At 39.6% G+C, this 26,134-nt stretch overlaps 1 long non-coding RNA gene across 4 annotated transcripts in view; it reads left to right on the top strand.

Moving 5' to 3' along the window:
* LOC121299202 overlaps positions 1–23,119 on the top strand; it is a 37,125-nt gene extending 14,006 nt beyond the window's left edge. For all 4 annotated transcript variants that reach the window (XR_005947370.1, XR_005947372.1, XR_005947371.1 and 1 more), the window contains 3 exons: positions 3,418–3,465; positions 6,037–6,392; positions 20,417–23,119. This is a non-coding gene — a long non-coding RNA (uncharacterized LOC121299202). The remainder of the gene's footprint in view (positions 1–3,417; positions 3,466–6,036; positions 6,393–20,416) is intronic.
* Positions 23,120–26,134: the final 3,015 nt, after the last annotated feature.

Below are 26,134 nucleotides of genomic sequence, written 5' to 3'. Positions count from 1 at the left end.
AAATAAAATAAAAAAAACAATATGTAGAGCTATTTTAGTCATTTGACAAATATTTATTAAAAGCAGATCGTCCTCTTTAATTCCCCTTGCTGTGTTAGACAGTAAAACTGCATTCCAGACCTGAGCATCATGGGCTACACTGACTCTCCTTGTTCCCTTATACTGCTACATGTGTCGCTCCCTTTGTGTATAAAGACAGGGTATAGTACTGTATGTCCAGTACTACACCCCCTCCATGCACAGGTTTCACACACAGTGGCTCTGCAGCTTACTGACCCCATATTCCAAATTCCAAAGTCATTTTTTATTTAAATATCTGCGTGCAGACAGGAGAAGAACCTGTGGGGATGAAATAGCTTGTTCCCAGAGGGAGCTTGTGTATCAGAAGACAACAGCAGGGGTGCCACATCTCACCAAATTAAAACATTACTCCCTTTCAATACATGAAACACAAAATCAATTAGGACCGTTTCAATGCCGATATCATCAAGATGAAAAGAAAAGCATTCAGTTCATCAAGTGCCTTACACTTTTTTTCTTCATGCTTGTATGTCACCGTGGTCTGACAGGTAACTGCCAATAAACAGACTGTCATGAGACTGAAAGAAAGGCAGGGAGGGTAGTGGATGAATGCAGGTGACTACAAATGCCGCCTAAATGATTAAGCCTGAAAGGATCCCCCAATCCTCTACATATCCATACACATTTGTTCCCAGACAAGAACCGTCTGCAAAGCACTCAGTGGTTGCTGATGACTCTTTACTACTCACAGTGACCCTGTAAACGAACTCGCCGATTGTTGGAGCATCCTTGACATGATTGTTTTATTGCAGGTTTTATGATCTTCCCCTAATTGGTGGGGTGAGTCTGTTTAGCTGGCTGCACAGTGGCAGTGCTGCAGTGTTACTGTCTGAGAGAATAGAAGGACTTGATACCAATGATCCACCCTGACAGCAGGTCTCCGTCCAGGGTTCAAAACGCCACGGTCTCAATACAGCTGAGCTGCATCTCATGCAGAACTTTAAACCTCAATCGTAGCATGTCCACATTGGCAGATAGAGACAATAATAAAAGATGTTTAATTGAATACAACGTTCTTGTTTACTGTTGCTGTACAATACAAGTTTAATTGTCCTGCTCCTGCTGTTCTGTAAACCTGCACTAGAATTGGACAGTGACCGAAAATTGCAGTAAACAGTATTTTCTAGTGATGTCACCACAATGGTGCCTATATTTCTAACCCTTTTTCTGCATACCTGGGATTAAGGTCACCCAAGTTTTAATGTTTATTCCTGTTCTATCTTTTTCTATAAACCCATGTTAACTCTAGTCTAGGAATGGTCAATGTTTTTAGTCTTTTTTTTTTTTTTAATTATTATTATTAATCACCCATCTATAGTAGATAAGCTACATGAAAACAACTTTTATGAAATGACGTTGATTACAGAAGCCATGGTGCTAAAGGTCCAATGAACAATGGCTAAAGAGCTTCCTTTGCAATAGAGGCAGGATTTGTGATTCTCCAATACAAGGCAAAACTCTGCAGTGAAGTACATTGCATTGGGATGCATGACTCCTGTCTAGATTGACACCAGCCCTGCAGCTGCAGATCAGCTGCGCTCTCAAGATCACCAAGTCCACACTTCAAATTCAACGGCACCACAGCCACACTTTGAAGTTACGTGTCCTAATTTCATGCACTGTATCGTTTGTTTACAGAATTCTCGCTTTAATGAAAAATAAATGTACAAATAATAAAATGTGAGTGATAGTGATAGGCAAGCCGATACTGCAGACAGACAGAAACCCACACGGAGAGACAATATATGAACAGGCAAGCAGGAATAGGAGATCATGTTCAAAGGGGTTTTTAAAGCACAATGCATAACCGATGCATTTCATTTTATCCTGCAGTTTCAACACTGTCAGAATTTCCATCAGGTTACGAACCATCTCTATTGGACAGATAGATAGACACACCTATACAGACAGACAAACAGATACAGCATATCGCATTGTGCATTTATTAAAGCAGTGAATAATGCCCATTAGCATGCCCTGTAAAACATATGCATACATACTGTATGTATTCAGCATATGTAATATATGAATGTGTGTATGTGTGAAAGTTGGGGGGCTGTTCAACTGAAAATATAGATTCTCCTATAATTACCTTTATTCTCACCCCACTGGAGTATCTTCAGAGAAGTGCCTGAGTTCAAATCAGATAAAACATGGAGATGTGGAATCCTCCAGCCAGCTCGCTAACACAGCCAGAGTGAGCAAGCAGAGCTCTGCTGGATTCTCCCTATGGAGATTAGGCACAGCAGAGTCCCAGCCGAGCAGAATTAAAAGAAATAAAACAGCAGCCCGGGTTCCTAGCTTGGTGGCTGCAGGCTGCAGGAACTTCTGTCCCGTTTCTGGGTGGGGGGGTTGGGACCTTCACTGTCTAGCACTGACTGGAGCTGCGTCCAGACAAAGCAGGTAAATGCCTGTGATTCACGACCAGCCATTGTGCTGGAAAGCAGGCACCTCAATAGAGGAAGCCAGACACGATAAAGTATAAAGTAACTCATGATGGCACTTTTCCTTTTTGTTCTTTTTTTTGTTTTGTTTGTTAACGCTGCCTTTTTTTCTTTTTGGACCCCAAAAAAAGAAAAAGAAAAAAGAAAAGAAAAGGAAAACAGCACACTGGCTGTCCCACACTTTGTGTCTGCTGCTGTCCTGAATACAAATAGGAGAGCCTGCTGGCAGTGGGCCGGTATGAATGGTGCCATAGTGTCTCAGAGCTGGCTGCTCCAGCAGCCCGGCTAGGCTCCCACTCCTGCCATGCAGCCCCACGCAGATCAGGGCTTTACTGCAGCACTGAGCCCTCAGACCAGATGCTTATTTCCAGTCACGCTAAATAAAGACGCAATTTTGTAGCAGCTTTTGGGGTTGGAAATGTATTTTTTTGGGTGGTGGCGGGGTTTAAAAACAAAGTAATCCATTCTAAGCGATCCTTTCTAATGTACAAATCAGGTTAATCCCTGATGGAAACTCCACTGACTGGAGTGGCTGAAGAGGTAGCTCACACAAGCACTAACACTGCATGCTGTAGTACTGTAGAGGGAACCCCAGTTCATAGGCTACAGTACTCCAAATGTGTCTTCATGCCATGTGAGTTATTAAGTTGATAAATGCATACAGAGGCATTATCTAAAATGTTTTTAGTTTTTACCTAGTTTCTTATGGTTGTACCTATTTACCAAGAACACAACATGCATATGTCAAGGTCCTTTGTAATCAGAATTAATTCACAATGCTTGATATTATTAGCCCCAAAATGCAGGCTTGTGTAAAGTAAATTCCATGCAATCAAAAGAAGTAATAACTGATTTAAAAAAAAATACATCTCTGTTTTTTTATGTTGCACAGGAGTGGCCTGGAACCACAGCATTGTGGAGGATGTCAGTGTAAAGCAAGGTAAGCAAGCAGAGACATGCACACACTGCCACCTCTCTAGCAGTCCAGTCAGTGTAGTGATGACGAGGCAATTTCAACACGCAGCAAAGACAGAGACGCCCTTGACTTCGCAATGCACTATTGGAAGTCCTCGGATTTGCTGTGTTTTAAGCACCACTGGGAGGACAGTGATATCAGGACATTTAAGTCCAAAATGAAAAAATAAATATATTCTTAACTTAAGACAACTAACAAGTGAATGTCTATTTTTGGTCACTTTATTCGGTGAAGAGTTGCAGTAAAGAGCTTTGAGGATGATTTCTGGGGTAGTGTAACCATCTCTAAAAAGCAGAAAGCCATGTGAAAGGAGTCCAGTTCTCAAAGGTGTTCCGTGAGGCACTGCCATGGGGGATCCGAGTTATGCGCGGGGTCCCACAGCTCCTGTACTGGGGAGAGGGGGGCGGCACACCCGCAGTGCTATTAGAGATGCAGGCTGTGTTCCAGCCCGTGCTGGGAGTGGGAGTTGCTAAATCCTAGCTGTGTAGAGCAGTAACATGGTACAAATATAAAAGGAAAATACAATCCCTGAATATGGCAATTAGCATTCAGCTCATTATCAGTGTGAGTAAAGCTATAAAGGCCAAGGTCTAAACCCTGTGCTCCCCTGGTGCACAGCAGCCTGTCCGCCAGCCTGTACCAGTGTCATACCAGGGGGGATCCAGGGCTGAAAGGAAAACTCCAGACCAAAAGATCTACTCACCATTGTAATGGGGGTACACCATTAACTCTCCACCTACCCCAAGCATAACACTGCTTTTTCCAGTATATGGACATTTTTTGTCAGTGTAATTGTACTAGTAGACGATTCCACAGAAATAAAGCAAAACTTTGCTAACAAGCAGGTTTCAAGGTCTCAAATCTGATCTTTAAATGTACACGCAAACAAACATTACAACATGTTATGCACTGGGTTATGTTACTAAAGCCACCATCGCTAATTGTAATGTTACCCAGTTATTATTTTAGAGTCTGGTCTGGGTGAAGTTCTGTCTGCCCCAGTTTGAAACAGCAGCCTGGCTCCTGTGGGGACTGGGCTTATATTAATAACGTTAAGAAGTATACCAGATCCTCTCTGCTTTTTCCCTGCATGGTTGTGTCAGACGTGACCCAGATCTCAGCTTGCTTCCCCAACACAGGCAGGTTCAGATTCTGTCTCTCGTCTTTGTACTTGTATTACAAAAACAAAAAAAAAGAGAAGCAAAAAATGCATATCTGCCTCAGCAAGTTTTCTGTTCAGAACTCGCTCTGCTCACAGAACTCCATCCTGTCTGTCTTCACAATTCCGTCTGATTTCGATTTTTATTCTTTCTTGTTGTTGTTGCATTTAGTCTTTTGAAATGTTTTCCCCGCCTCAGGCTGTAAGCTTGTTTCGTGATGCAGTCTTTGATATTACCCTCCTGCATATATTCAGGGAGCACTGCAGATTGCAATACTGAGATGTAAAAATGCATTATTGTTATTTGTTCAATTAGGTAAATGGAGTGATAGAGATCCTTGCAAGTTATTTTCTATTCCGTCTCTGGATTAATTGCCATCTGACTGATACCAGTATTAGACTTCCAAAATAACAAGTCCTTCTATTGTGGTCCTACCTACAGTATAAACCTGTGCATTCTTACTAAGGCTGCCTACTCCTTCACTGCAGATATGACACATATATCATTCTCTCATTCTAAGGCACACTGATGAATGGCTACAGTACACCCCTCGAATTAAGAAATGACACATCTATAAACAAATTTCTAATGTCTGGGTATGTGCTTTAATAGAGTCCTGCACCCACCCCCAATCCCCAAACTACAGAAATCAAATTAACGATCTGCACCTCATTATAACACACAGGCTACCATTGGTTCCCAAGGCCAGTTAGGGGTGTATTTCTTCGTTAGGGAAATATCTTTCTATTTCTAGCTCCAGCACAGCACCTCGCTGCAAACAAACACTGAATCTTTATTCTCAGAGGGTGGGGGGCTGGTGTAGGGTGGGGGCTGCTTCTGCGTGCCTGGCCTGTGCAGCAGAAACACTGTTTAGATTTTCATGCAGGTGAAATCACACAGTCAAACGCACACACTTGTACAACACAAATGCTAAAACATACATCAACATCAACACTCCAAAGTGCTTGTGTGTTTTGTTCCCTTTCCAAGCATTCCCAATTAGTACCTGTATTGTGGAGAATACCTAACTCCAAAATCTGAGAGGTTTCCTTTTTCTTTTCTTACTCTAAATGCACACAATGATGCACCCTGAATTGTGCATCCTTTATCAAACACACACACGCACATGTGTGCCAGCCAGTGTTAATGCCACACAGCCCATTTAGTTTCGAATTAAAATAAATTTACTGAAACTCAGCTGCACACTGAGCAGCGGGCAGTGGCATAAATTCATGCGGCATACCACGGAATCACTGTTCATTTGAACTAAAGGAAAAGCGATTATCGTTTTATGTTGCCATAGCACCAACTGGATGATAATGGGCCTGTTTTTGTATTTATTTTTTCCTTGTTTTCTTCTTGTCCCCCCTCACAGTGTCTGCCAGCTATTCCCAACAGTTCCTTGATGGAGAAAGGAAAAAAGGGTCGCTATTAAAAAATAAATAAATAAATAAATAAATTATAATTTGAAATGCCAACCTCCCCGCTCCCAACACTGCCCCTTTCCCCCTAACCCCCCTCCGGACACTCTAGTGCCATCTGTGCCCCCTGAGAATCGTAGAGAGAGAAAAACGCTCCCACTGATGCCAACTGGGAAAAAGCCGCTGCCGTCGTCCGCCCTGCCAGATGCCATTTTGTATGTCGGAGGACTCGTGTGTGTGTGGGTGTGCTGAGGAGGCCATCTTGTAAAGAAATCCTCACTGCTGCTCCTAAAATGGCTGTTGGCATGAGGTAGGTTGCATCATTGCCTTAATTCTGCAATGGGCTTTCTCTCCTGCTCTTTCTCTACACAAATCTATCAACCCCCTCTCTCTTTCTCTCTTGTCTATTTTATCTTGCTAATTACTGAAGGGGGGGATGTGAAATAAATGAACTGGCAGAGGCAGAAGTACAGAGCTGCCACCTCCCTTCTCGCTCTCTCTCACCCCCCTCTTCGTCTTCTCTTCCCTTTGAGAGAGAGTTTTTAAATAAATTAACAGCTTTTTCTAATTTGCCATGTTTCCTCTTCCTCTTTTTTTATGATCGCTTCATTTTCTATTTCCTACAATTTCCACTGAATGTTTTCTCAACCTTAACCCCCCAAAGTCATCTCTTTCTCTTTGTCTCTCTCACACACACACACACTCTACTTTATGCAAATCCCAGATGACACATTTCAAGTCATTACAGATATTTTTTTTTTTTTTTTTTTTTTGCTGGCATACAATCAAATGTTGTCAGATGACGAAGCTTTGTTTTATTTTCCATACAAAATGGATGCGCAAAATATATAGTTTGTTGTGAAAACATCTGGAAGTCTCTGTAATTTAGATATTACTCAGCTAGTTATTTATAATTGTATTTACAAATAAGGGATGCACTTAATGTGCTATATTCCTGCCCTCTCTCTATCTACGTGTGTGTGTGTGTGTGTGTGTGTGTATATATATGAGACTGTCTGTCTATCTGTCTCTCCAGAAATGTAAGGTTTGTTTTTTATTTATATATATATATATATATATATACACACACACACACACACACACACACACACACACACACACACACACACACACACACACACACATTTAAATTAATTAATTGAGTGCATTAAATAATGCAGTCCAAGTACATGTTTAAAATCTGATAGTTTGTTTCTTATGATTAGGTTTTAAAACAATGATATTACACATGTACGCACACAGAAAAGATCATTTATGGATTTCTCTTCTTAAATAATATGGTGTAGCTAGCTAGCCACCGATAAACATGTGCATGTTTAAAAGAATATGTATATTTTAATTACTTATCAATTATTGCACCAGTGATGGCAAATATCATGATGGAAAAGCAGTTTTTGAAGAATAAGGATGATTTTTTTTATACATCTATCCTCTGCAGGTAGAATACTAGGCTGATTTTATTTAAAAAATATATAGAAAGGTGCATAATGTATATAATTTCTTCAAACATATACGTAAGTGCTGTATATGATATATATCTATTTTTTTAAATTTACAATTAATAAAATATAAAAAGAAATATTTTAACATCACAATTCTTCCAATGAAGTACTTGGAAGCAAATTACAACAAACAACTGTAATACAGTTTAAGAGTACATGTAAACAGTCACAGCTGTGTAAGAAGCTCATATTAAAATACATATTACATGTGTGCATGTCAATTTTATTTATTTAAAAATGCAACTTTAAAATACCATACATGGTTTTAAATACACACACACATATATATATATATATATATATATATATATATATATATATGAAAAGTGGTTTTTTTTGCATGTACACAAAAGGTTTAAATGATTAAAAAAAATGTATTTCAAAGCTCTTCTTCAGCTGTGTAGAAAGAACAGTAAACCCAGCACAGTACACTGTTATTTTTCTAAATTTCTGTTTTAAATCTACCTTTCATGAACAAACTGACCTCTACCTCAGGTACTTTGATTCCAGGGTGTGTCGATAGCATATAAGTAATGTTCCCAAAAGGGCATAATACAGAAACACAGTGAAAACAGGCTCTCTTTACAGCCCACAATGTCTCTTAAACCACACTACTAGCATTATTTGGGTTTGTTTACATCACTAATAGTAAGCGCAACTCAAAACATTTCAGGTTCATTGTAATATGCATTTTTGCCATAAAACATTAGATTAATATAGTCCTATAGACACAAATAGATAGCAAAAATACTGTCTATATAAAGTACATATCAATCTATTTATCTACCAGCCACAAAGAATGCTGTTTAATGTAATTAATAGAATGCATATTAGCTGACAGGTTGTATTCAGCATAAAAGAATACAACACCCCCCCCCCCAAATTTATTTCTTTATTTTTGCTTTGCATGTTCTCCTAAACCATCGACCCTAATTATGAATGGACTGGATTTAATTTGTGCCAATAAATAAATAAATAAATAAAAATCTGCACGGGTTCCACTTCAAAGATACGAAAACTGGTGCGATTCTTTTGTATGGCAACATTAATATTTTATCTAATATGATATACTATAATATACCCCCCCCTCCCCCCAAAAAAAAAAAAAAAAATACTGTAAATGACATCATTGCACAAAAGCATGATAGATGTACTTATATGCGGTTCACTTGGCACAATAACAAACAGAATAGGTTTGTGGGTACATTCTGAGTTATTTCTGTATGCAGAATATTCTATACTTGAAGACATTAAATTAACAGCATTTTATTAATTATATAGGTTATACATTTGGTTCCTGGATGTATTTTGAGTCCTATAAAATAGAAGTATCTGTTGTCTGTTAAATGCATTCTGCCATGTTTTAAAGAGTCAGGTTTATTGCCATCTCCTCTTAAACAGTGCTCGGTCACTCGACAGGTCAGTCAGGCTTGCAGCAGTACGGGTTATAAATGACAGACCCTTGCCATGTACACACTCACAAATTAGGCACTGTGAAAGGGTTGTTGATTAAATGCAAAGTGTTTGCAGCTGTTTCTATAGAAACTGACAATGATGACAATTGGATTAGGTGTGGAAAAAATATATCTGAACCACATTTAAAAAAAAAAAAAAAAAAAAAAAAAAGATGCAGTGGAGATGATGGTTAATTGGTTGTCCAGATAGTTATTAGCAATTGTGCTTAATTAAAAGACAAACATTATGTAATGTTAATGTATAATAGATAGAGACAAGTATAGATAGACAGTTATCTTTTTATTTCTGCTTACCCTAAGAAAGATCCTGTGTTCGGTGAAGTTAAGCTTATAGAATGCAGTGGTTAATTATATTTGCATCAGACATAATTTAACAGCAGGGCTTCGCTGCAATAATTCTGATGAAATTTCGTTCTGTTAGGAATAACGTACCTTTATTTGGTTCACAGTCAGTCAATCGTTGAATCATTCAAACACCAAACCAATATCTTGCGAAACACAGAAATGCTCGATTCGACACATGCTCTTTGTAAATATGCCAAATTAAAAACAAACGCATACTTCCCGTAGGAAGAACTATTTCGGTCTATTTAGATTTCGATGCCCCAATACAACATGAAGGAAACAGTATTCGATATTAAATACGGACTTCCCCCTTTTAATGAAAACGGAAAACCTGTAATGTGATTTATTCAATACAGGAGAGTCATTGAACGCTGATGCCGGTTCTCTCTGAGATTACAAGAGCATATACGTTGGAGACAAACAATAAAGCTTAGTCTACTGCTGCTGTTAATGAAAAAGCCCAGACGAGTTGTTCTCATTTACATAATTGCATTGAAAGGAGCAGAGAGGGCAGTGCCGATAGTTAAAGACACAGCAGCGCCTGCTCAGCGAGTTGGCATCAGGGCAACCTCGCTGTCGGCTTCGCCAAGCTCACACAACCCGACCGCTTCTATCCGCCTGGGCCGTGGTGGCATAAACAAATACGCCTAGAATTCTAATTACTCGTGTATTCTGTTTTAAAATAACTATCTAACACGAAAGACCACATGTAAACAAACATGTTCAACGAAACAACAATGGATCTATATACAGCAAATGGCTACATAGATACCCAGGTAGCTCGACAGACAGAACCCCCTATTTCCACTACCTCAATATTTCCCGTTCAACTCGTGAATGTTCTTTCAACGTGTGAATGGTGTAAAAAAAGAGCTCTGATTTTACTGTTTATTACAGTGTACCAACACACACAAGTGAGCAATAGAATAAATAAAAAAGCAAAGAGCTCTTTATCTGGCGAATATCTGTAGAAAATATATTGTCAAATTATCGGGGTGAAAGGGATACATCGACAAATTTAGACATGTGATGTATTGCAACATTATAACTGTCTTTTGCAGTAAGGGAAGCTTGGGGAGTCTGCCGTGTACAGCAGAAAGGGGAATTAAAACAATCATACCTGAGCTTCAATGAATCGAAGAGCATGTAAATTAGACTGACGTAAGGAATCTTAGTCAAAATTATTTTGTCATTCAGATTCGTGTAAGTTAAGTTTTACAGTCTAAGGCGCTATATGAAAAAAAAGTAACATTCAACTATTAATTCGGTTCTTATTTTGTTTGTTTACAGATTGTTAAACAAGCCACGAACAAATCAAAAAATGTATTTCCTTAGAAGGAATAAAGTATCATTATAAAATTACAGAAACCTACTGTTTAAATCCGTTAAATTTTACATTTTCTCCTCAAAATAGAGCGAGTCAGTGGCACGCGCTCTCCCCGCAGATGCAGTAGTTCGCAAGTTATTGTCTTTAAATTAGTATTTATTTCTTAATAGACGCCCTTATCATACAGGTGAATATTTTAAAATAATCTGGATGAATAAAGTGTACAGGACAATCACGTATTATTATTATTATTATTATTATTATTATTATTATTATTATTATTATTATTATTATTATTAATACTGTTTGTAAATTCATACTTTTTGGAATTATGTCTTAAATTCTAGTACTACCTACCCCTAGTCTCACATTTGTGAATCAATACTACTATTACTAACGAGGCAAAGGTAATTGCCACTGCAGATGTGTTTGGCCAAGCCAGGATTCATAACCAGTATCCCCTGGCTCTCAGACTATGCATTGGAACCAATACTAGACCACGCAAACTGCAAAAACTTTCCACTTAAGGTATTAAAAGCCTATGGGGGCAGATGTTCAGTAGAGCTTCATAGCTGTAATTCCCACTGGACATTGTCAGCCAGCAAAGGTGAGAAATGCTCTTTTAAACAGCCCCTTATCATTATTATTATTATTTACTTATTTGATCCGAGACCGTCTATGCGATTCATTATTTATTATTATTGCTACTGTAGTTCATTCATGCTGCAGCAAATGCACTTTTAAGCCTCTTTCTCACTAAGAAGCTGTTGAACGACCAACGGGTATTAATGATCTGGAAACGGCCTCCTAGGAGTCCCAGTTTGGATTATGTGAGGCCAGAGAGAACTGCAAGACAAGCCAGGAATAGCACAGGTCTCCAAAAAGTGCTGCAGAGAAATTAGATTAACTGAAACTCTGAGATACATGCTGAAGATATGCAGCTATCAATACCCTCACAGAAAGAAACACTGGACCATGAAATAAGAAATCCATCTTCGGTACTGACCTGTTCTTTAGGCAAGGCTACTACTGCCATGATGCCACTTCATACAGTAGTGAGATTGACCAATCTACAGTGCAATGCAGGGTTACAAGGCACTGTGCTGTAAGCCTGCAACTGAGTACAGCACTGTGTCTGGATAGCTGAATGCTGAATAATTGACCCATACCTTGAAAGTAACAAGAGTGCATTGCAGGACTGAAGAGCGCCCAGGCTTGTGAACTTTAAAACGACACCACTGCCAGGTATGAACCTCTGTAGCCTGCAAAACCAAATTACCGTCCATCAAAAATGTGTTTTATTACAATCCGGTAAATAGACTTCCACATACTCGACTGTGTGCTGTACTGGTGATGCAGTGAAAGCACATGATGCAGCTCTGCCCGCCCCCTTGATGGGACTGTTAGCCTTACAGCACACTGCCTTTCATTTTCAGGCTCTTCAGGTTTAAAATGTTAGGTGTAACCTTCCCATGCTTTCAGCATTATAAATATAGAGGTTTGGGGTCTTAATTTGACTTAATTTTACTTTAGCAATGCTAGTTTTAGGTAATTTTCTGCAGGTCACAGCAACTGTGTCGGATTGTACAATACAATGCATTCCTATGACAACAGGTTGGAGCAGTTTTGTACATATATAGGGGGTTTATGTTTACAGCTGATACCAGATCTGAGTAAATTCATTCGTGGTTTTTCAACTAAGCTGTTTTTACCACTGGGTATGATTGCTTCCCATTCCCTCAAACAGACACATTCTCTCTCTCTCTCTCCACACACACACAGATTCAAACACACTCTGGCCTTGAGTAAATGTTGTTTTTTGCCCCCGGCATTCAACAGCAATGAGAAACACACACACACACGCACACACAAAATATAAGAAAGCAAAATGCAAGCTGCCACTTTGAGAGTGAAGCGTGCAGCTGTAGCCCCTGTGTTAGTAAACAGTTGATGGTGTTCACATTAATATTCAGCTCCCCATTCTCCCTCCCACAATGGCTGCATTGTGAGGGGGGCACTTGACGAGGGTCTGCAACCCCTTTCTCAGCATTGTCTGGGGTGCTGCTGCTGAAAGGAGGGGGGGGGGGAGTCTCCGTGGGAAAAAACATCCCAGACTAGACATGGCCAAATGCCTAAATTAACATCAAAACCCTAAAAGTGTCTTCGGGACAAGGGACCTCTTTGTTTTTCTGTGTGTGTGTGTGTGTGTGTGTGTGTGTGTGTACTGTATGTGTCCCTGTGTCCATGTGAATTAGTTTGCACTCTTCTTCATGCATGTCTGAGGAGATAGAGATTACTGTTATCATGGTTAGTGAGTGAATTATATTGAAGTAAACATAAAGGTGCTTTATTGAGAGTTGGTGGCGGATACCTTAAGCTTTCTGTTGGACCCAAACAATATTACTGATGAAAATCAAACCAACTGTATAAACTAGTTTGCCCAGGTAATAAGTCTGCACAGGCTAGTTTTGGGTGGTCCAAGGTCCAGTTTACCTTGCCCTAAGAAGCAGATCAAGGTTATAAATTCTGAATTTGCATGTCCCTACCAGCTCTGTCTTGCTCAGTTCTCAGTTTCTATCTGTGGTATTAGGTGGCTATCTCTATGTTTGAATCTCCTCCAGTATGAGAGTTATCTGTGCAAAAGTATAACTGCTCCCAGTTTCTGATAAAGCCCATCCTGTTTATTCCAGAGACAGAGAGCTTCAGTCAGGGAATGATGCCCATATGAAACCTGGGTAAGCCGGTTGGTACCGTTACAAGTCAAAACAGATCAGTTGACAAATACACAGTCATAATGTGAGTGTGAGAGAGTGTCACTTCCCCACAGGTTTGCGACGCTCACTCACACTCGCTCGGTGAATCAGATAAATAAAAGAGAGTGAACAACCCTGGCAGACGAGGAGGTTGTGGAACCCGTTTTTCATTCAGCTCTGGCACAACGGTGGGGCTGGCAATTAATTAAACCACCATGACAATATATTACCCCTTGAAAATAGGACAGCAAGAGAGAGAGAGAGAGACAGGAAGACAGAGGGAGAGAGGGAGAGTTTAAATGGAGGGCAGATGACAGTATTTCATAACGAAACAAAAGAGAAAGTAGAGGAACGGAGAGTGTGTGTGTGTGAAAGAAGAAGAGAGAGCGAGAGAGAGAGAGAGAGAGAGAGAGAGAGAGAGAGAGAGAGAGGCAGGTGACATTTACAAAGAGCAGACGCCATGTTTAAAATAGAAACGCCCTTGTTTTCACCACCGTGTTTTGGAGAGGAGGCAAAGTGATCGTTAATGTATTCATGTGCCTACAGTACAGAGCTTAGATGCTAATTTATTCATAGGGTTTGTGTGTGTGTGTGTGCGTGTGTCTGTGTGGTAGGGGATTGAAAGGGGGTTTACTGTCTGGGTCTCTCCGCGTTGCCATGTGGCAGACACTGTGTCCAGCATGGTAATAGCACAGCGGTGAGTCTGGAATCTGGGTAGCTTTGCTATGTCTGGTAACACAAGTGCACTCACACACACACACACACACACACACACACACACACACACACACACACATACACACACACATGCACACACATGCTGATTCTGCCTCCACCTTCCTTGCTATCTTATGTATCGCTGACAAGGTATTTTATCAGCAAAAGATGTGAAGAGATTCTCTGTAGGTTTCTAGAAAATCCTAACACACAGACAGGTACATTCACATACAGAGATATATACATACATGCATACAGATACAGGGATTTACACAGAGGTAGGCAGATAGGCAGGCAGACAGACAGACAGACATGCAGTTGTTGTGTAAGCTGACGTGGGCAAACCAGAGCTGAGGTAAGGGAAGGCTGAGACTGGAGGAAGGGAAAAACAAAGAAGCCGATTGGTCGGTAGAGCACATTGTCATTAAATAAGGAGTCAAACCTGGAAACTGGCAGTCAGCTCTTCTTCCCACCAGCATCAGCGCAGTGCCTAAGGCCTTTATTAGAATAGAAGGACCCATCATTTACATATGCTCCTGTCATTTCAGAAACAGAATGTAACTATCCAAGGTGCATCTTATCCAATTGGATTCAAACACTACAAATGTGGATATGATACACACACACACACACACACACACACATACATATACATATATATATATATATATATATATATATATATATATATATATATATATATATATATATATATATATATATATGTGTGTGTGTGTGTGTGTGTGTGTGTGTCATATCCAGGTTAAAGCACCAAACAACAGGCTACAACATGAAGAGATCTGCTTCATAATTCACATTGATATCAGGATCTCTAACACACATGGAACCGGTATTTAAATACACAAACGGTGCAATAATATATTACAAAAAATAACAAATGGCACTATAATTCCATTTTTGGGATTCATTATAGAAATTCTCTCCCAGATCACCTCAATGGCTTTATACAGCATCATACCTAATGCACACCCTGTAATCAATTGGTTTCGATATATATATGAATGCATTTTACTTCTCTGCAGTTATAGTAACTGCATTAAAAGTAAATGTATTGCATACATACACCAGTGTGGATAAACGGCTGTTGGCTACTATCTTCAAGATATGCAACTTTTATTAATTCAGGTGACAAAACTTTTGCAGGCTGTTTTGGATATGCGTGTGATAAAACAACAATTAGCATCTCTGTTTTGTGTTTGAGGAAATACGTATTACTGTAAACGTGTTCTCCTCGGGTATTGCGAGTAAATGCCGCATGTAATGACGCTGGATTCAAGCCAGGAGAATAATTTACACAATTTGGTTTTGTTTTTAAAATATGCATATAAGGGTAAATTGCATATGTCAAACAAAGAAGAATCCAAAGCATTATAACTCCAACTCCCGTTAGGTCTATGCTCGAGTGAACCGCACTTTTTAACAGCAGTGAGATAATGAAGAATTGCTTTTCTTTGGGTTTGTTTAAAGAAGATTGTATTTATCTTGTTCAGACCCCCTCCCTTCCCCCATGTGAATACCTCAGCTGCGAATCTCTTCTTAATCTGGGGGATAAACGCGATTATGCCGAGAAGGGTTGTTCTCAGCTTTGTAACGGCGACAGGGGAGCTTCCATTTCGCTTTTTGCCGGACGAGCGGGCCTGAAAAGCCGGGAATCGGAATTCCCTGTCACAGCCCTGGTTCTGGCTCAGAGTGCCGGTGAGATGAGCTCTCCTGGGCGGCAGAGTGCGCGTTCTGTAACCGCCCCTCCCCCTACAGTATAACACAGCCGCTACTCGCCTCTTTAAACTGAGCGCTTTTACCAGTGTAGCTTCACAGTACATATTAATTGTATTTATTTATTTATTTTGAAGTTCAGCTTTGACATTTTCTTTTTGTAATGTCTCGTTATATTCCGTTTATCGAAATGGTAAATTATTCATAATAATTAATTCAAATAATCATTATTTATACAGCCGGTGACTGGGAAAAAAAAAAAAAAAAATCCTTTGCTACAAATGCTTCTGTCGTTGCGTCTGTATTTACGGATCTTCATGGAAATTATTTGTTTGACTGAATTGTTAAAAGTTGGGCCAGAGCTGGTTCGTTTGTGGTTGAGCCTGTGGTCAGCTTTGATGAGCTCAGAATGCAGTACCACTTTCAGACTTACTAATTAAATAGGCTGTGGCTTGTGCTTAGAGTAGTGTAGTCAGTGTATTAATGTGAATTTAAATGAGTTTTCCTTGTATATGTCTCTATAACTAACTGTCTGTCTTGCTACCTAACTCTCTGAGTAAACTCGCCATGTGGCTCCTCTCAGATGACTATGAATTTCTGTCTGGTTCAAGTCTCTCCTCTCCTGACTCTTATTCTCTATTTGTGTATCCCTGCTCTCGCCCCCCTGCTCTATCACGTTGCCTGGGGAGAGGGGAGAGGGGAGGCTCAGCAATGCGTTGGTGAAAAGGCCAGCCTGTCACAGTCTCTGTGAAGAGCAGGCCTGTTTCCCCATGCAGGCACAGGCATGCAGCACACTGCTCAGGAGCCTGGGAATGTCAGCTCTCAGGGAGCACTTTATATTCATCAGCCAGTCGCAGACTCACCCCTCTCCCTGACACATTCACTGTGACTTTAGCAAACAGACCCCCCCTCCCCTCCCCCTCTCGCAAGTACAGAAAGTACACTTTCAGGCAAGAACAATGTGTCTGACAGGGTCCTTTCAGACTCGGACTGGCTCACTCACTTAGCCTACTCTGTCTATCTCACTCCTTATTTGAATTTTGTTTTGCCTTTTTTTTCCCCTTGACAGCTTAAATCAGAATATTACGTAGAACTTTAAAGCGAATAGAAAGAAAAAGATGAATTGTAGGTTGCTTTCCTTTTTTTCAGTGAGTTACATACAGGTGTATTAAAGTCCATTATTTCACAGTTCCTATCTATCTATCTATCTATCTATCTATCTATCTATCTATCTATCTATCTATCTATCTAGCTATATATATATATATATATATATATATATATATATATATATATATATATATATATATATATATATATATATATATATAATCTTTTTAGAATTTAGCTCTATGGAATTATTTTTTCTTTGCTTTGGCTGTGTTTTGGACCCTAGCCAGCCTTTATAATGCTTGTGGTTTCTAACACAGTGTGGTTTGCCCTGCTTGGTAAGGAGTGAATGAGGTGTAATTGTGCTAAAGAGTTTAGCCGAGGGTGTGTGTGTGTGTGTGTGTGTGTGTGTGTGTGTGTGTGTGTGTGTGTGTGTGTGTGGTGTGTGTGGGGGTTCTGGTCTGTGTGTGTTTGTGTTTTTCTTGAGGTCTCATTCAAGTTTGAGGTCTGGGACACGGATTGAGAATAAAATTTGCATAAGCCGCATGCCGTCTGATGGGGTGGGGGGGAGAAAGATATCACAGTAGATAAAAAGAAGAAATAAATCATGCAGCGCATCGTGTGGAGGGGGGGGGGGGTGGGGAGCGGGAGAAAGAGGCGAGAGGAGCTGGGAAACAGGGTTCAAAGTCCCCTGGAGGGATTAAATTGTACAAAAACTTTTTCCTCTATAGTTCTGTGAAATGGGCAATGGTGCGTGGAAACGTCCAAAGTAAATGAATAGCAAACTGGGGGAGAAAGAGATCTTTATTAGCTGTAAAAGTAGCAATAAAAAGAGACCCTAATCACTCTGTGCAGAGGGCTTGTTTGAGATTCACAGAAGTTTTTTTTTTTTTTTTCTTCACAGACAGGCAAAATGGATTTTGTTGTGCGCAGTCAAGTATCATGCATCAGTTATCTATGTGTGATCCTGTGTGTGTGTGTGTGTTACTACAGGAATAATAAATACATAATAATAATAATAATAATAATAATAATAATAATAATAATAATAATAATAATAATAATAATAATAATAATAATAATAAGACTGTGAATCAGTGTTGCCATTGAGTATACAATTCTCATATTGGGTTTGGCCTCAAGATAATTCTCAAGTGTGGCAAACATGGCTAAGGAAGTTCAGTGCATTCAAAGGCGTATTCAGGTGCAGTAATGTAGAAGTAAAACAGTAAAGCAGTTGCTTTTCTTATCACCTAGCACCTTGGAGAAGCAGGCTTTGATCTCTCTGCCCCGGTCCCTCATGCTAGCCATTGTACAGTGTGCTCTATCCGCTGTGCCAGCGGTGACACTCACTGTGCTGTTTTGGGAAATCTCACTAAAGCTATCTGTTCCAAGGGGAGCAGATGGTAGGGGTGTTGTATGTCTTAAGAAGGCGTGAGGTGTGTTACAAATTAGTGGAGGATTTTCCACAAGGCTTTGGGGTGGAATGAAGGGGGGGGGGGGGGTAGTCTAGCCCTAGCGTTCATTAAATTGCCCTTATTATTACTTTATTCTGCTCCTCCTGCTATAGAAGACAATGGGCCAGTCTCCAGCCAGTCTGTGTTTAGTTAAGGCTGATGGACAGGCTTGCAAAGTCATCAGACATTGATGGGCTCTGCTTTGATGGAGAGATTGTTGTTAAAATGCCAAAGAGAATAAAAGGATGGGTTTTTTGGGTTTTTTTGTTGTTTAAGAATCTTATGTCTAATTCCTCTAAATCATAATTTGTGATTCTGTATTTGTTTTTCTTTTTTGGGGGATATTAATAGTGATGCGGTAGTGAGGGGGGATCTCTGCTCTGTTTCATTGGGAATCCCAAGCTGTGCCGGGATCCCTCTAGAGCACAGACACCTACCGGCTACCCGTCTGTTATTTTACTGTCCCTAAATCAAATCCATAGGTAAACCTTACTGAACAAGAAAGGATAATGATAATGAACGGATTTGGGAGACACAAAGAAAGGTTTTTTTATTTATTGTATTTTCCAGTACTCAAAATATGCAATGCAGTTTTAATCAAAGCGCTGTCTCTTTGTGTGTTTATATATACTGCATTAGTCTGAATGCTGGTTTGCCTTCCACTAATTGCAACACATTATTGTGCACACAATCACTTGATCTTATCGAGAGAGAGAGAGAGAGAGAGAGAGAGGCAACTCAATATCTGATTTGAAAGTTTAGAGGTTATCAGAAATAGTGGAATGGAAAAGTGCATACTGTGCAAGTACCATCGCGCTGAGATTTGTAATGTTGAGAAGCTAAGATGAAGCGGTGTATAGCACTCATGTGCAGTTTGAATAAGGGGGTGAGGGCAGGGTTAATCCAGGGAGCGGCTCTCACGTGGAGGAGCATGTGTCTTCACAGAGGCAGTGCGGCCACACAGATCACCATCTCAGACCTGCTCCCACACATTTAGATTCCATAGCCAACTCTTGTAGTCAGGGTGACTAGGGGATTTAAAGAGAGAAAGAGAGAGACTGAACTGGGGGGGGAGGGGGGGTCGGGCTTGAATCAAGACTAGCGTTGTTCTGTCCAGGCCTATTAATTAAACCACTGGAACTTTGAAAGGTTTGAATTAACACTATGTGTTTTTATTGACTAAATAAGCCCCACCTTCACTATGCAGTGCAGAAAGAGTTCATAAATCTGTTTTTAAATCTTAAAATCAATATGTATCTTAAGATTTTAAATATACAGATAGGGAGCTGGAAGAAGCCAAACAAGTTATTTGAGGGCAGCGAAGGGTTAAAACTGGTTCTCTCTCTTACTCAAGAACTCCCTCAAGGTAGATCCAGAGAGAGAGAGAGAGAGAGAGAGATTGAGAGTGAGAGATAGAGGGAGAGAGAGAGCAGTGCCTCCTGTCTCTGGTATACCTGTGGGGTCATTCGTGTGTGAGGAGGAAGAGCTACCTTGACGATTTCATTAAAGAACAGCACCGCACATTAGGAGCAGCTAATTTAAAGATTTGTGAAGAGCACCGGGGGGAACACAATGCCAGTAACAAGCCATGGCTGGCTAACTGTGCAGGGAGACTAGTAATTGTGCAGCGAGTCTAATACCTTGCTGCCACCAGGCAAACCAAACCATAATGCAGTTAATGAATTCCACATGGTTCCAACTAGCATTGCAGTGTCTCCGTCTGTGATGAAGCGATACTGCAGGTGATCTGATAATGGGGACATATAGTGTGGGATCTTAAATGTTGAGATTATTTTACCTGGAGAAACTGTCTTGAGGTGCATTGTAATCTTTATCAAACTGTCAGGCTCATCAGATATCAACCTGTTGTTTTGTCTTTTGTGTCTCCTGCAGATTCACACTGCCAGCTGGACAAGGATCAATCCATTAAGAAGCCATGCCCGCTGCTTTGTTCCAAGACAGCCTGGAAAGAGATTGGACCACTCTGTAGGCCTGCTGATTGTGGATTTTCTTTTTGCAAGGGAAGAGCCTGGGGTTGACTTGTGAATTCACTGCTGTGCAGGGGATGAGCCTTCACTGCATCGGGGATGAATGCTGATTACAGAGAAGATTTGAAGAGATGCAAACTGAAAATAAGAGACTTGCAGTTTTAGTGACTCTCAGCATGCGCGTGATTCCACAATAACTGAGTGTAACCCTATTAGAATTCACCTTCTTGAGGAAACAGTTCACATGGGATAATGTATTTATCCTATTACAGATCATTGATATAAATACAGCAAATATTCAGATCATTTAGGATTCTCCTTATAACAGGAGTACTGTACGTTTCAGAATTTTTTGTGACCTGACTGTTTAAAAGTAGATTCACCATTTACATAGCTGTTAGATTACAAAGTGCAAAACCAATTATCATGAAGAGGTAAGAAGGCTCATTTGTGGAACAGCTTTATGGATTGTACCTCTGTGGCATGGCCAAGGTTCCCTCATTGGATAAGAAGCCCCAACTTATATGATAACTAGAGGGGGGATCAAGTATATAAGGAGAGTGCAACATTGGTACAAGATGATAAATATCATGGTTTTCGTATCACGAGTCAGATATAGTTATACCTATCAAGTGCATTTGAATAAACAGTCTGCCACTCTGATTGTCACAACCGAACCGGTCGTTAAGAGGCTGGCTGTGCTGTGCTGTGAATGGGAGTCTTGGTAACGTTGGTAACGTTGCTTAGCGCAGGATTTAGAATCGCAGTGAAAGTGAATGGAACTTCCCACTTGCCATAGGGTGTGTCTAAGCTTGCCTGAATTAAAGGCACGCTTGTCCCACTCATCTAGAAGGTGTTACAGGGAGCTTGTCGTGATTTTCCAGCTCCTCCACCTGAGCAACGACAACAGACTCCCAAATAACAAACCTGCCACGCTGCCAGCATGCCAGCCCCCTCCACCACGGAGATATTTAGAAGCTACTGATGTATTTCAGTAGGGAGTTTGCTCATCTGGAGATTAAAAAAAGGAAGCCACTCACTTTACAATTCTGATGAGAGCTGGGTGAGGCAAGGAAAGAAAGCGAGATGGATTTGGTAGACCTAATACTGGCATGTGTGTCAGTGTGCTTGTGTGTGAGTGTGTGGGTTCAGAATACCTGTGATAGAAATCAACAACACATCCATATGTTTCTGTGAATGGGAAATCAAATGAACAACTTTGATTGTGTGTTTTTAACAGTCAAAGACATCATATATGTTGGTGCCCACCTGTGCTATTTCTAGAACACAGTTCAGCTCAGTCTAGTCAATGTGACGCTAATCAATCTGATCACAGAACAGCATGTTTGCAGGCTCCCTTGAAAGAGCTGCCAGGAGGGAAATTGTTTTTTGCCACAGTGGTGGAGTTCATATAACCTTGTCAAAGCAAAGGAAGTGAATTAACAGTCAGTTGATGTACCTGAGACCCCATTTAAAAGCAAGCATTGTTTATATTAGACACACGAAAGTTGATGGAATATTGGCATTCAAATTGCAGAATAAAATACCCCTATTTCTGTTTTTTAATTAAAAAATCTTACAATCGGATATCATTGTGATGCCTCTATCCAAGCATGTCCCGTTGTGTGTTTATTGTGATATCCACAACTGTGGGATAGAAGTTCTTACCACATCCACAGTCCATTATATATAATGTTGACAGCTTAAAAAGTGTATGTGTTTTTATGAATTAATACACACTGTTTTGAAATAAGCAATCGAAATCAGCAAAATAAAATAAAATATGTTTACAAATACATATCCTGCAACAGGTGATTAGGACATGGAGTAGTCGTGTTGGACAATTATTCCTGTGGAGTCACAGTGAGACATTTTCAGTCTTGTGTGTGGGGACACGTCGCAGTTTCATGGGAAGCGGTGTGTTAATGAGTGCAGTGTTTACAGAAGAAAACAAGGGCTCTTTTAGCAGAATAATATGATTGTGAACAAACGCAGGCCTGGGGCTGGTGGAAATAACCTGTGGAGATGAGTTACACCATGCCAGCATCGTGCCTTAAAACTGCTGTAAATAAACACGATATATCGGGTGTTCATATATGGCCTGATCTATAGCATTTAGGCAATACAGGGTGTGTTTCGTTGTGGGATATCGCAGTGCCTCTGGCTATGGGTCAATTTCAAAGACAAAACTACTTATAAAGAGAACCCTGGCTATGCTCCAAGATATCGCCATGGCTACGACATCACATAGCGTATTGAAATAAATAGGATGATCCTTGCAGTTGTATAATAATCCATTTTAATCCTAGGCCATCCATAACGGGACATCACTATCATACTATAGTGATAAAATGTGTCAGATTTTGTTTTGTATTTAATGCATATTTTTAATTATAATAAAAGTAAAAGTAATTGAGAAACTGATAATAATTAGCTGAAATATCCCAGCTCATTGTTAATATAGTACTTACCAGTTTATTAATTACTTTATTAAGTATTGATTCTCCTTGGATATAGAGTTGTTTGCTTTTTTATTATTATTTGAATATATGAAATTATGTTTTGCCTTGACAAATGGTTTATCAACAGCTGTGTACACCTTACCATATTTTTCTAAGCAAGTATATGTTTGTTTTCAATAATAAAAATAAAATTTAAAAACTATATCAAGCTATGTGTTTCGTTTTGTAATATGACCAATGTTTTTTTTTTTTTTTTTTATTTATAAAATTTTTGGGGGTTCATGAATAATCCAAGAAATATTATTAAGGCAAAGCAATTATAAAAAAAAAAATAAAAATTGGAGGAGGCTGTTTGGCACAGCTGTTGCTCGTTTAATCAATCACATAAACTCAAATGGACTCGCAATCATAAACAAACACACAAGCACGTTCAAATCAAGAAAAGGCTTTCTTGTTTTCTGAAAAATCTCTAGTACCTTCAGAACTAATTAAGAAAATCAAGTCATCCAAACATTTCTGACTGCTCTATTTATTTCCAATATTGTTTACATTGATAATATTCGTTGTATAGCAATTGTGTTAATAAAATAAAAAGCTTGTATTATTTAAATGTGCTTTATAAGGATACTATGCATAGCTAGATGCTAAGAGAGTTGTTTTAAAATAAAGATTTATTTCGTTTATAATAGGAGTTAACTGTTCATAAAGTATCTGTGTTCAGGCAGTTTTGGCAGAAAAATAATATTAAAAACTGTTTGAAAGATGCAAATTAAGGAATGTTAATGCAATAAACGTACACCTAACAACACATCTATTAAACTGTGAGTGTGACACAAAAGAGTATACCGTGGTCCAACAAACGTTGTACACACTTTGTCCAACACCCTTTCCGCATGCTAGTTTCTACGGGCACCAGTTTCTACCCACAAGCAGGACTTGTTGTGTTACTGAGATTGAAACGGTTGTGTTTGATGGTGGGATCGAGGGGGACAAGTTCAAAGACACGTCTGAGCACCGTGACAGCGAACAATTGAAATTCAACTCTGTATGAAGAGTCAATGCCAGGGTCACCCCCTCCTGTACCGGGGCCACTGATCAGACGTCGCCAGCAGTGCTGCCCTGACTGCTGAGCGGCACAGACTTCACACCGCAGAGAGGGTGAACTTACTGAATGGAAGTGGAAACGTTTGAAGTTTAAAATCAGAATAAAAACAAAAACAGAGCAAGTAAATAAAACGTGTAATGCTATTACAATAGACGATAACTCAGCAGCACAGAAAAGCGTGCAAAGAAATCCTACGAGCGCTTGGGGTCTGCCTAGCTCTCGTCCAGCACTTGGTGTGGTAGGTAACCTATTGAGCGACGCTACCTTACTGCCTTCGTGCTAGTGTGAAGGAGCAATACAATGCTACAGAAATAATATGAACTATCTATTATTAGAACAGAGGGTGATTCAAGGCGTTTTATACAGAAGAGTATTGTTTTCCTCTGTTTAGTTAAGAAAACCACACTACAACCAACAGCACAGAGTTCTATAATGGGTTCAGCACAAAAACAAAGAGTTAAAAAAGAAACGTGCAATGTCTCATAATCCCATAACACAGAACTCAATTTCCTGCTGCCATCTTTAAGCGAAATGCAACCCGAAAGCAAGGGCTGAGTGAGACTTGCACTTACGTTTGCTGTGCGCCATGCGTTCCTTTAAACTGAGGTGTGCGTTTTACACTGCTATTGAAAATGACCATTCAATATCCCGCTATTTATACGACTGCCTTATAAAATACTAAGGGGGGCTGCGCATCTCTGCACGTGGTAACAGGTCCAGCAGTAATGAGCTGTTGTTTATTCTAAGATCCTTAAAGGAAAATGATCATTAAATACATCAAAAATATTAATACATTAGTATGCATGCATGTATAACATTAGCACCCGGAACAATCAAGTAATGTAGAAATATTAAGGGGAATGTAATCTATGTAGTTTACTTTTAAATCAGAGAGAGAGAGAGAGAGAGAGAGAGAGAGAGAGAGAGAGAGAGAGAGAGAGAGAATCTAAATCTCACAATTCCCACCGTGTATGTGTTTTTCAGGTGTAATATGAACCGCTGTGTGATTGCTCTTCGCTCCTCACCTTCATCCTCACTTTGTGCATTTCTGATGAGGTTTGTGTGTGGCAATGTGTGAAAGTGCGCCAGCTGGTTTTCAGGCTGCATCGTGTTTCAGAACTAAATATAAATCTCATGAAAGAAAACTAAGATACACTACAGAATAAAGTATATCAACACTAACAATGAGGTTATAATCTGTTGCATCTGTTCAATAATGTAACATCTGACTGCAGATGAAGATGTTTTAATAGCGCTCAACTAGATTTACTGATAATCAAACAGCATGGTTTATATTTGTTATAACAATAATACAACCCACCTCTGTCAGTAAACAGCATAGACACTTTTATACAGGTGTAGTGAAACAGCTGCCTTAGTTATGCTATTTTATCAGTACATTTTAATAAAGACACGTGTCTTTTTTACTCCTAGTCTTTGGGAAGAATGTGTAACTGCGCCTCACGTTATAAACGGAACTCTGATCAAATGATTCACTGACCGTTCACATGTACTGATTCTCTGACTGAAGGAAAATGCCACCAATATTGGCAGCGAGAACTCGATCGAATGAGGGTGAGTTTGGCGATACGGGAGCCATGAACACACAAACACCCCGGCCAGTGCCCTTTGCGTTTCTAATCCCTTTCACAATCCGTTTATCGCCTCTTAAACCGTAAACCAGGCTTACACAGGGTGTGGTTTTAATGGGGATTACTTGAGGTGATAAAAGGATTTACTAGTCATCTCTTTATCACCAAAATAGTCCAGCACCGAGGCTAATTCAGGTTCATTCTCAAAAAGTGCGATATTATATATATATATATATATATATATATATATATATATATATATATATATTATATATATATATATATATACACACAAGTGGTCCTGTTTCTACCTTTTTATAATGTATTTATTTTTCTTTTTTTATATAATTTAAGTTGCAGATGTTTTGCTTCACGACTGGATGATGAAGTCATTCTTTATACTTTTTAAATTTTTTTTATGAACCATCACATCTTCGTTTGATTTTATTGTTCTTTTTACACAA

Source organism: Polyodon spathula, chromosome 24, assembly GCF_017654505.1.
Source record: "Polyodon spathula isolate WHYD16114869_AA chromosome 24, ASM1765450v1, whole genome shotgun sequence".
Classification (NCBI taxonomy): domain Eukaryota; kingdom Metazoa; phylum Chordata; class Actinopteri; order Acipenseriformes; family Polyodontidae; genus Polyodon; species Polyodon spathula.
Note: the sequence above shows the minus strand (reverse complement) of the source record. Positions and strands in the feature narration are given on the sequence as shown.